The 11173-nt window shown below is 42.1% G+C and overlaps 1 long non-coding RNA gene across 1 annotated transcript; it reads left to right on the top strand.

Annotated features, from left to right (window-relative positions):
- Positions 1-1016: 1016 nt before the first annotated feature.
- Positions 1017-8195, top strand: LOC309621060. Its single transcript, XR_014239753.1, has 2 exons — positions 1017-3394; positions 3708-8195. It is a non-coding gene; the product is annotated as an uncharacterized lncRNA (long non-coding RNA).
- The last annotated feature ends 2978 nt before the right edge of the window (positions 8196-11173 follow it).

Genomic DNA, 11173 nt, shown 5'->3' with positions numbered 1-11173 from the left:
CTTAAAATGACCCCTTTTGAGGATGTAACAGATTATTAATCAGGAGCCATATCAAGGAGCTATGGCTAGGGAGGAGCAAGCTTTCAACCTTTGATTTAGGAGCTGGGAATTTACAGTTCTCTTTCTTCCGTGGAGCCCTAAATTGGCTTGACATAAGTTTAACAGGAACTTTTATTTAGCTGTGGTTCTTTTCATCACAGGGTATTATGGGATATCATCCATTCAAAAAAAGTGTTGAGCACCTACTATGTACTAGGTACTGAGCTAGGGTGATGAAGACACATAAAAGAATAAGAAGACTTTGTCTTCAAAGTACTTAAAGTCCAGTGGGGACACAGACATGGAAACAGAAATGCCGTAAGTTGTTATGGGTGATGTGGTGGAGTGTGTACAGAGAGACCAAAAGGAAAGAGTGGCCCAGTGTAGCCAGGGAAAGAGTGAGGGACAGGAAAGACCTCATAGACGAGGTAGCAAAAAGCACCTTTTAAATAAGAAAAGCGCCTCCCTAAGATTCGCTTCCACCTGCTTTGGCCACAGCATCACTGATCCTGCATTTACTTTAGCCCTCTTCTACTGGCTTGTACCTACTTGTACTTTGAAAATTGGTTTTGAAGTCTTAATTGTAAGATTGTGCATCTCAAATTCGTTGACTCTGCCTTTGAAGCTAAAATGCCTATGCTCTTCTATCCCTCAGTTAGTGCATATATTACGTCGGTTAACAATGGGATATTTCTGTACTACGTGTGCCATCTCAGACCGGAAACTTCTTGGAAGGGGAATCCCTTTGTTGTTATAAGCTGCCTGCCTCGTAAGCTTTTAAAGCTTATTTCATGAGGTGCATGCTGGGAGGTGAAGGGTGATAAAGTATTTGGGCTACAAATCCCAGTTCAGAGTACTTTCGTCTTAGCACCAAACTGCCTCAGACCCTCAGTCACATTTCTCACCTGCTGCTCGCCAGGTAAGCTCCTATCACCAAGTCTTGACTCTCCTTTTCTATTGAAGAGAATCAGAACCAGAGACCTATTTAAAGCTTCTGAACCTGGCTTGATGTCTTCTTGGGAAACTCCAACTACTGCATAAAGACTAGAACCCTTGGCATGATGGGCTTCCACATTCTTTAGAGATGAAGTGCTCTTTATCGGATTAGAAAAATGAAATTCTCATTTAAATATTCTCTTTCTACATGTCTGTTAAATAGCTTATGGTTAACTTTTTTCTGAGCATGCATTTATAGCTTGGTGATCTTAGAAAATATTCAAAAATAACACATCACAGGTATCATTGCAATCCAAAGAGATGTTTCAAAGAGAGTGACTGGCCAGAGCATCCTCTAGGATACCTCTAAGTTATCTTATTGATGAGCATTTGGGCTTCATGTTTACAAATGAATGAAAGCTAATTTAATTTGACATTAGCTTTATAACTGTCGTGAAACCAAAAGAGAGTCAGTCAAAGAAAAATCTGTTTGGCACTCTGCAAGAACGTCAGTGCCCATTCTTGCTGTAACGCAACTTTCTAGTGAGAACCAAGGTAAATAACAAGTTGGGAAAAATTGTCACCTATTGATCCTAATAGTGAGATGTCAAACAATGTGTCTCAAATTAAGAGAGAGGGTGAGAGAAATCCCTTCTTTTTCTTTACCACTTGCAAACTACTTGAAAATCTGCCTCAGCAAAATCTCATCTATTTGGACTAATGGGGGTGGAGGCAAGCAGACCAATGTGAATTAGTGACAGGTTGGAATTCTGGAATGTTTTAAAACATGCCCTTTTATTAGTTGAAGTCTATGTGTACAATAACTCAAACTAACTGTTCACAGTGGTTCCCAAGAGAGATTCTCAGAGACTTGCTTTCGTGAATAGATAAGACCCATTTGTTATTAGCAGTTTCCATTGACTCATAAACAATGTGCTGAAGTCCTTAAAAACAGTTTTTTCCTTTACGGAGATAAAAATGCATTTGCGATGTGGTTTAAAGAATCCTGCCCAGCAAACTTCTTGCTCAGGGAGAATGCAAAGAGATCCATCTGTCTCTAGAATCTCTCACACACAGTTGGTGTCCCCTGAGGGACTGAGGTGTGACTGTGCTTGTGGGGTGAAGTAAAGGAGGTTCACCCACCTGTCTCTGTTAAGAGAGGCATAGAATGTAGAGTTAGGAGAAATACCCCTTCCCCACCCCCGCGTCTGCTAGAGCACTTCTGGTAGCAGGAATGGAGATCACTACCTCTGGAAGCTGGTCAGTGCTACTGTTTAGAAATGGTTTTCCTTTACTCTCCATTATTCGAGGGGAGAACAGCCCCTGTAAGCCTCTGTGAATGTGGATTTGCCTCCCTGCCTCCTCCACTTGAGTGTGAAAGTGGGAAGTTGATCTGGTTGCCCACCCATCTCCTTTCCTCCCCCACTTCTTCCTCTCTCATCCTGGAGCCCTGTAATAAAAAACAAGAAGCAAACTGTTAGCTGAAAACCAGTCTTGTCCCTTCTTGGGTTATTTGCCTACTCATTAGGAATTGTGGAAGATCCTAACCCTTCAAGATTCGAAAGAAAGGACTATAATTTTGGACTGTATGACAAGCAGTGGCGTTGATAGATTTTTGAGAAATGGATCACGAGCAGCATCTAGTCAAATCACGCTGTGTGGACAGCCTGCCGTCCTTCCATCCCAAAATGCACTCACCTTTGCTCTGTTAGGTAATGTAAATATCCAGCTGCCTCTCCATATCTGGGCTGAATGTTTGTGTTCTCTTGTCTGTATGGCCTTGACACGCCTGGCCACATCATGAAGGGTCTGTATTACAATGTAAACTCCAGCAAAGGGTTTGGGTTTGTTAATCTTTGAACAATTCTCACAAAAAGAGGTTTAATAAGTGCTTAAATTTTTTTTAATTGTGGTAAAATACACGTAACATAAAATTTACCGTCATAATCATTTTTACGTGTACAGCTCAGTAGTAGTAAGTATTTTCACATTGTTGGGCAACAGATCTCCAGAACTTTTTCATCCTGTAAAACTGAAACTCTATACCTATTATGTGGTAAACTCTCCATTCCTCCCTCTTCCCAGCCCCTGGCAACCAACCATTCTACTTTCTGTCTCTATGAACGTCACTACTCTAGACACCTTATTTAGGTGAGATCATACAGTATTTGTCTTTTTGTGGCTGGCTTAATTCATTTAGCATAATGCCCTCAAGGTCTATCCAGTTGTAGCATGTGTCAGAATTTCCTTCCTTTTAAAGGCTGAATAATATTCTATTTGTATGCATAAATGCTGCTATGAACATTAGTATACAAACAGCTGTTAAAGCTTCTGCTTTCAATTCTCTTGGACATATACCTAGGAAAGGAATTACTGGATCATATGGTAATTATATTCTTAACTTTTTGAGGATAATAAGGTTTTTTTTTAATAATTCTTTATTTTATTTATTTATTTTTGTCTGTGTTGGGTCTTCGTTTCTGTGTGAGGGCTTTCTCCAGTTGCGGAGAGCGGGGGCCACTCTTCATCGTGGTGTGTGGGCCTTTCACCGTCGTGGCCTCTCTTGTTGCGGAGCACAGGCTCCAGACGCGCAGGCTCAGTAGTTGTGGCTCACGGGCCTAGTTGCTCCGCGGCATGTGGGATCTTCCCAGACCAGGGCTCGAACCCGTGTGCCCTGCATTGGCAGGCGGATTCTTAACCACTGCGCCACCAGGGAAGCCCCGGATAATAAGTTTTTTAATGAGACTGAGGAGGCAGAGAAACATAAAGTAGATGCATTATTATATTAGAGTGTCCCATTTCACCACATATCTATTGGGTTCTTACCATGTGCTCAGTGCTGTGTCTGATATAACTTGGAACCTTATGGTTCCTTCTTTTCTCTCACTACAATATAATCTCCATAAAAGTGGGGATTTTTGTATGTTTTCTCCTCCTTTACTGCTGAATGCCCAGAACCGAGGATAGTGCCCGGCATTCATTCATTCATTTGTTCAGCAAATTCCATTGAATATCTAGCATGTACCCGGTGCAAAATGGTCATGAAAGTCAGTGAGGAAAGCAGTGTTTCCTGTCTTCTTGACTAATGGGCAGAGTGGATGGAAGGAGGTAACAGGGTCTTTCCCAATCACTTTGTGCCCTGTCAGGTAAACATTGGTGATCCCCTACTTGCAAAGGGGGAAGGGGTGCATTTAGAACCGAGAGAGAGCAGCTCAGCTGGAAATGAAGATCAGTGGAGACAGAAGCTTTTTCCAAGTGGTCCTGGACAGACAACTGCCCATTCGCAATACTGAAGCCATATTGAATTAGGAAGAGAGCAGAGAGCAGTACTTGATTATCCAAATCAACTGCTTATCTTAGCAGGGCACAGTCAACTCTTGACTGAAAAGAATTTCATTTCACGTTTGCATCAAATCTGAGTGAGGAAATGGGGAGCCACTATGGCCCAAGCAGTGCTTTCAAATTAGGGGGCTTAAGATGTTACCTCATACCTAGTCAATCCCACTTAGTTCAACAAGGTAGTATTTACAGAATATTCTCGGAGTTCTCTGGGGTTCACAAAATGGTGCATTCATTTAACAATGCCAATTTAAGTCCCCTTCCCTAAATTAGCATGAGATATACTATTGAAAAAGTTTGGCTGGTAGGAAAATACCTAGGGTTCCTTACAAAGCCCTCAAAGGCATTTTGCAGTCCTCTGCTGGTTCCAAATATGCAGCATTTCTTATCCCTTCTGTGAGCCTCGGAGATTTTCCTTGTCTATTTTTCTACTTTTAAAACCACCACCACCACTTATTCCATTTCTTAGGGTCCTTTTCACTTCCTTTGGGGGTCGGCTGTAATCTCTCCCCTTATCCTCTTCTTGCTGCCCTCCCAAACAGTGTTGCTACTTCAAGGGAATAAGAAAGTCACCAATACGGAGAACAGTTATGCAAACTCAAGCCATTTCACAAAGTTCTTGTAATCAGTGTCCCTGCTTCCTTTCCTTTAAGGTACCCAGAAGCCCCAGTGTTCTCCTGCTTTCTTTTATCTGTGACGGTGGCGCTCCTTATTGCTTATAGGATAAGGCTACACTAATTAGCCTAGCATTCAAGGCCCTCTATAAGCAGACTAAGGTCTACCGCTCCATTATTATCTCCCACTCGTCTTCCAGTCTACAGAAGCTGTCTGCTCCCGTCAAACGGTCTCCTAATTGTTTCCCCCCAAACTATTTTCATTCCTGTTTCCTGGTCTTTGTTCACATTAATTCTTTCAGGCTCTCTGCTACTCTTTCTTCAGGGCTTGGAGTCTTACCTTTTGTGACCACCGGGGCCCTTTGGGCAGAACTGCTCCTTCCTTGGAATTCCAATAATCCTTCTAGTGTGGGCCACTTCTCTGGATTTAGCACACCGGCGTACGTGTGTGTGCAGGTGTGCCTAACGCAGGTGCTTATTATATCTGTAGGGCTAACAGTACTATGCACTGAGTAGGGACTCAGTAAACATTTATTTTTAATGATGATGTCATGTTCTTGAAGGCTGTTCTTTCTTTCCCTAGGTAATGTTTACTAACGTGAATGAAGCGCTGCTGAGACTTGCTCATGTTTTTAAAAAGATGAGGTTGGTGATGACTCAGTGGCAAGATCTTTTGGCAGAGAATTCATCTTGAAAATACTTGTACTATCCTAGCAACACACATGTAACAAGGGGAAACAGCCCAAATAGTCTTAAGATAAAGCAGGAGAGATTTTTAGGATTTTAGTAAGCAAGACTTTCTCTTTCTTTCTTTCTTTCTTTCTTTCTTCCTTCCTTCCTTCCTTCCTTCCTTCCTTCCTTCCTTCCTTCCTTCCTTTCTTTCGTCAAGGTGATTAAACACTGGAATGAGCTATAGAGGTAGATTATTGAGAAGATTTGGAGGGGTGGACAATTTATTCATTCATTCAAAGGAAAACTGGGAGGCAAAGTAAAGGAAGGGGGAAAAGTTTAAGTATGAGGGATTTGGCATTTATCCATGGAAAACAGAGGAAGGCGGATACAATCTTTTTTTTTTCCTTGCACTTTTTGGTCTCTCAACTATGTATGGCTTCCCCAGCAGGATGAAGAGCTTGTGGTGGGTGGAGCTGCTTCTTCGCTGTGTTGTAGAGCCATCAATCAGGCCAATAAAATAAAAGAAGGCAGCAGATGTTTTTCTCCCCAAAGAAGGGGTTGGAATGGTTACCGAGTAACTGTTTTTCTGGTAATGTCCATATACCTTCAGTCACAAAAAGATACAAACAAACAACCGTAGCTCTGATATACTTCACCCAAAGGAGTGTTGCGGGTGACGGGTAGGGAAGGACGTGCTATTACGAAGAAGGGGCAACAGGAGTTGGAAAAAGATAGGCTCGAACATGTGGCAGGACCGGAAGTAAAAGAATAAAAATAAGTGGTGCAAAAAGTCACTGAAGGAAAAATACGAAAACCAAAAAAAAAAAGTTAGTGGGGCACTCACTACATAGAAAACAAGTTTGGAAGTTTGTGATTAGATTCTTGGAGAAAAGTGTAGACAATGTGGCATATACTGCACAAAAAGCTGATGATCAAAGCCAATACAGAACACGTCAATCCCAGAAACATCGGAGCTTGGACTGCTCGTTCACGCAATAATTTTAGGTGTCCAAGAGCAGGAATCTGTATTTTTTTTTAAATTTATTTTATTTAGTTTACTTTTGGCTGCATTGGGTCTTCATTGCTGTGCGTGGGCTTTCTCTAGTGGTGGTGAGTGGGGTTACTCTTTGTTGTGGTGCGCAGGCTTCTCATTGTGGTGGCTTCTCTTGTTGCGGAGCACGGGCTCTAGGCGTGTGGGCTTCTATAGTTGTGGCACAAGGGCTCAGTAATTGTGGCCCGCAGGCTCTAGAGTGCAGGCTCAGTAGCTGTGGCGCATGAGCTTAGTTGCTCCATGGCATGTGGGATCTTCCCGGACCAGGGCTCGAACCCGTGTCCCCTGCATTGGCAGGTGGACTCTCAACCACTCTGCCACCAGGGAAGCCCAGGAATCTGTATTTTTAATAAATACTTCTGCTGATTCTTAAGATCAAGCAAGTTTGGGAAGCACTCTCCTGTAAGGTAGTAGAAGGAGTTTCCATCAAAATGTGAAACATCAAATGATTTCACTTGAAAGACAAACTCATACAAAAGACAGAAGGAGAAGCGGGATAAAAGACTGAAATTTTGATTTGGGGAATAAGTAATTATTTTTTTGCCCTGCTTGCTCCCAAAATGATTTAAGGTAGCACGGTTATAATATTAATAATGAAAGTGCTTTCTATCAGCTTGGCACTATTCGTGTATTTTATTATTTGATGCCCACAACGACCCCCTGAGGTAGAAAGTAGAATTGTTATCTCCATTTTACAGATGAGGAAACTGAGACTCAGAGAGGTTAAACTAGGAAAAGGTGGAGCTGGGATCCAGAGCCTCTGCTGATCTTAATTGTTTCACGAAACTGCTTACACACATCAAAACAGACCAATCCAAAAAGCCCAGAAACAGCAACAAAAAACACAACTAAGTGAAGAAATTTGGATGAAGAAAAAATAAGGGAAGTAAAATGGGTGAAGCTGGGATAGGGTCCTGTTCATCGATTACACATTTGGCTCTAAGCTTTCCAACGGTCAAAGGGAGAAAGGAAACATCTCTTGATTCAGAGCATCTATAAGATAAAAGCAAACCTGCTTTTTAGGAGAAACATAACGATTTCTGGTAGAATTTCCTGAGAGAAATGTCCCATGTGGATCCTCAAAAAGAGGAGAAATGCTTCTATTGAATGGATTTTTGTCACAGGAGAAAGGAAACTTTACTGTATTAATTTTTTAAAGCTTGGGAAAGCAAATGTTTAAAAAAGGAAATAATTTAAAGATGGATTATAATATCATTCCCTTGTAAATATGTTTTACAGTTCACACTTCTTATAATAAAAGAACGACATGTGGAGTTTTTGTCTTTGGAGATCTTAAAGAGAAGGGTGGCTATTCCTCTGGCCTGGATGCCTGAAGGCAAGGACTGCCTTAATGGGCCCCCTTCCAACTCGGGGGCTGTGATTCTATACTTCTGTAGCTGTGCAAACACTTCTACCTGGGGCAGCTTAACCAGTCTTAAACGTAAAGACTCAGCCACAGCCATGGCAGTGAATGCTTCCATTGTGAGAATCCTTTCTGATAAAATAAATGTTTTTAAAAAAACACACATACACACACACACACACACACACACACACACACACACACACACACACACACTAAAACAAAACCTCCACAACATTCGGGATTAAGACACACCCAAGTAAGACATTCGCAGTAACAAAAGTTTCACTTAGTAAATGCTTGTCACTGGGGATGGAGAGTCAGCACTTAGGCACCACTCATTTAACTCCAAATGTTTGCTGAAGTCCTTTTTGTCTTAGATGTAAAAGAAATCTTTTCTAAGGGGGCCATCAGCACCCCCTCAGGGGTGATGTTTTAAGCCTAATGTGAAAAAGAGAGCTTCTCTAAAACTTCTTATATGATTAACACAGTTGAATGCCCTTTATGACAAAGCATGGGGAGTGCAAATAAAATTCTCTTCAGGAGGAGACCTTCGTCCCCCCTTTTTTTCTTAAATCATTTCTTAGCCATGTAACACGGGGAAAGAACTTTCACATTTCAGGGGGGAGAAAAGCTCAGGGAGATACAGCTGTGCCGTTTAAACTGGCCCAGCTCTTCATGAATCGGGTCAAATGGCTCAGACGAGGCTTCCTTGCTGTATGTAGTGAGACTGAAACCCGTAACAGGGGAGAGAGAATCGAGTTAACATCTCTGTGTGCGTTAGGAAATGTGTTATGAGGCAATAGCTAACCGAAGCGCATTTGCCTTTGAGGGTCTATTTGAATCTTTGGCCTTCTGGCTAGCATGGCACGTCCAGGAAGAAGGCACACAGGAGGTTTCCCTAAAAAAAGAATGAGGTGCTTGCCTCTACAAAGAGGGGTATGGTTATGCTGCTGTCAAGTGAAAGACTTCATCCTTCCAACAGAAGGTGTCACCCTCTGGAGTGCTTGACGGACTCTGCTACCCTAACACGTTGTTTCCCCTTTATAAACAGTCCAGCCGCTTTGGCCTTATCTACTTGATTCCAAAATAGCTCGTCAATTTAATAGCATTCAGGTTGTTTATGCACACACAAGCCCTTTGAAAATAACCCTTTTCATGTCGCCAAACAGGCATTTTGAAATCAACTAATTGGATGGTTGTCTGAATTCAACTCGTTGTTTTAAAAATAACCAGTTGTTCCACTGAATTACATTTTTTTACCCCCAAGCCAATTGGTGTGTGTAGACAGAGTTTGAGTCAATCCAGATGGCTGGCTGCATTTTTGACTTGAACTGACTGGGTTTTGTGGTCAGATATATACAGCTCTTGATAGCCACTGGGGAAATGGAGGAGAAGGGAAGGAAGGTGTAGGAACGTTAGGAGAAGTTATATCAACAAAAGTTTCCATCTTGAGTGCTGTGGATCCAGACGTTTTCTGCAATCAATCCTCCCTCCTCCTCAACACACATGCACACGCACACGTGCACACACACACATGCACACACACATAGTTAAGAAAACAGAAATAAAGTAATAACATCCCTCCCAGCTGGCTCTGCTCACGGCTGTGGGTCTTTTCTTTCTTTCTTTCTCTCCATGAATTTCTTCACTGCTTGGGTGGCCTGTGGAGGGATTCTGGCAACTCAGCATCATTGGTTTAGCTCCCTCTTAGGCTAACTTTTCCTTCCTGTGGGGAGCTCTCCTTTGAGGGACTTAGTGCTCCTCTCAGTCTGTAAAAGCAAGGCAGGAAGAAGAGGGCTTCAGTCAGACCTGAACCCCCTAATTCCAAGCATGAGGCCTGACTCTGACCCATGGAACCACTTTTCCTGAGGGAAGCTGTGAATTTCCTGTAATGAACCAGTCCTCCCTACCCAGGCGTTACTACTACATTTTGAGAAATTCTGAGTTTTGTATCATCTATGGTCCCCATAATTAGCTGTCAAATTCTGCTGGCATGAGGAAGTGCAATTCAGATGCTTTCAAAGGCTACTTCATGTGGACTTAATTTGATTTCTTCATTTACCTTACTGATAACATGATGAAAGTAGAACAGAGAGACTTCCCCTGAACCATCTTAGGTTTTTCACTTACAAGGAAGAAAAGGTTCTCCAAACATTTAAAATCAAACTGCAGGGACTTCCCTAGTGGTCCAGTGGGTAAGACTCTGCACTCGCAATGCAGGGGGCCCGGGTTTGATCCCTGGTCAGGGAACTAGATCCCTGATGCGTGCTGCAACTCAGAGTCCGCATGCCGCAACTAAGAAGACTGCACGCCGCAACTAAGACCTGGCACAGCCTAAATAAATAAATAAATAAACATTAAAAAAAAAAATCAAACTGCAGGGGTGATTTCCAAAATGTCTTCCAGTTTTTTCACAAATTTTGAGTGAATTATATGACACAAACTCACTTTTCTACTGCCAGCATTGTACCTTTTCTATCTTGTGCAAAGGTCATTGCTTGCAGTGAATCGAAGAGCACAAGAAATATTCTGTTTGAAACCTGGCCCTGCCTCTGTTGTCCCCAACTTTACTCTCTCATCTAGTAAATCCCAAATTGGCATGTTTTTCATAACATGTCATTTTTCATGCCTGGCTCTTTAAGGTGAGTATTGATTCCCGTGAGGCTTTCAGAGACATCTGGATAACATTCAAAAGTTTTTGCCTATGACATTTAGGTTTTAAACCACTGCCACATGGCTTGTTGGGATTTTTTAGTTTGGGAGGTATTGGAGGTGTATGACTTGGGTTATGGTCCTGTCTTCATTGCTGACCTGCTGTGTGACCTTGGGAACATCACTTTACTCTCTGAATCTCAGAGGTTTTCTCATCAATGTTATGGGGGTAATAATATTTGCATGCCTGGTCTATCTCAGAGGGCTGTTGGGAAGAACAATCCAAATAAGGTATGGGGAAGCCCTTTGTAAGAAGAATGAAGTCTTAAACAAATGTAAGAGATTCTAAAAGGAGACAATTTAACTGGGATTATCAGGTAGTCCGGAAAACTTGACCCTTCCTTCTCAGATCAAGAGGTTTGTTGTCAGGTCACACAATTGCACTGTGTGTTAACGTTACTTTAATCCCTGTTTGTTGGATTCAAACACCCCCGAAGATCAAAT

Source organism: Balaenoptera borealis (assembly GCF_965194805.1).
Source record: "Balaenoptera borealis genome assembly, chromosome: X".
Lineage (NCBI taxonomy): Eukaryota > Metazoa > Chordata > Mammalia > Artiodactyla > Balaenopteridae > Balaenoptera > Balaenoptera borealis.
Note: the sequence above shows the minus strand (reverse complement) of the source record. Positions and strands in the feature narration are given on the sequence as shown.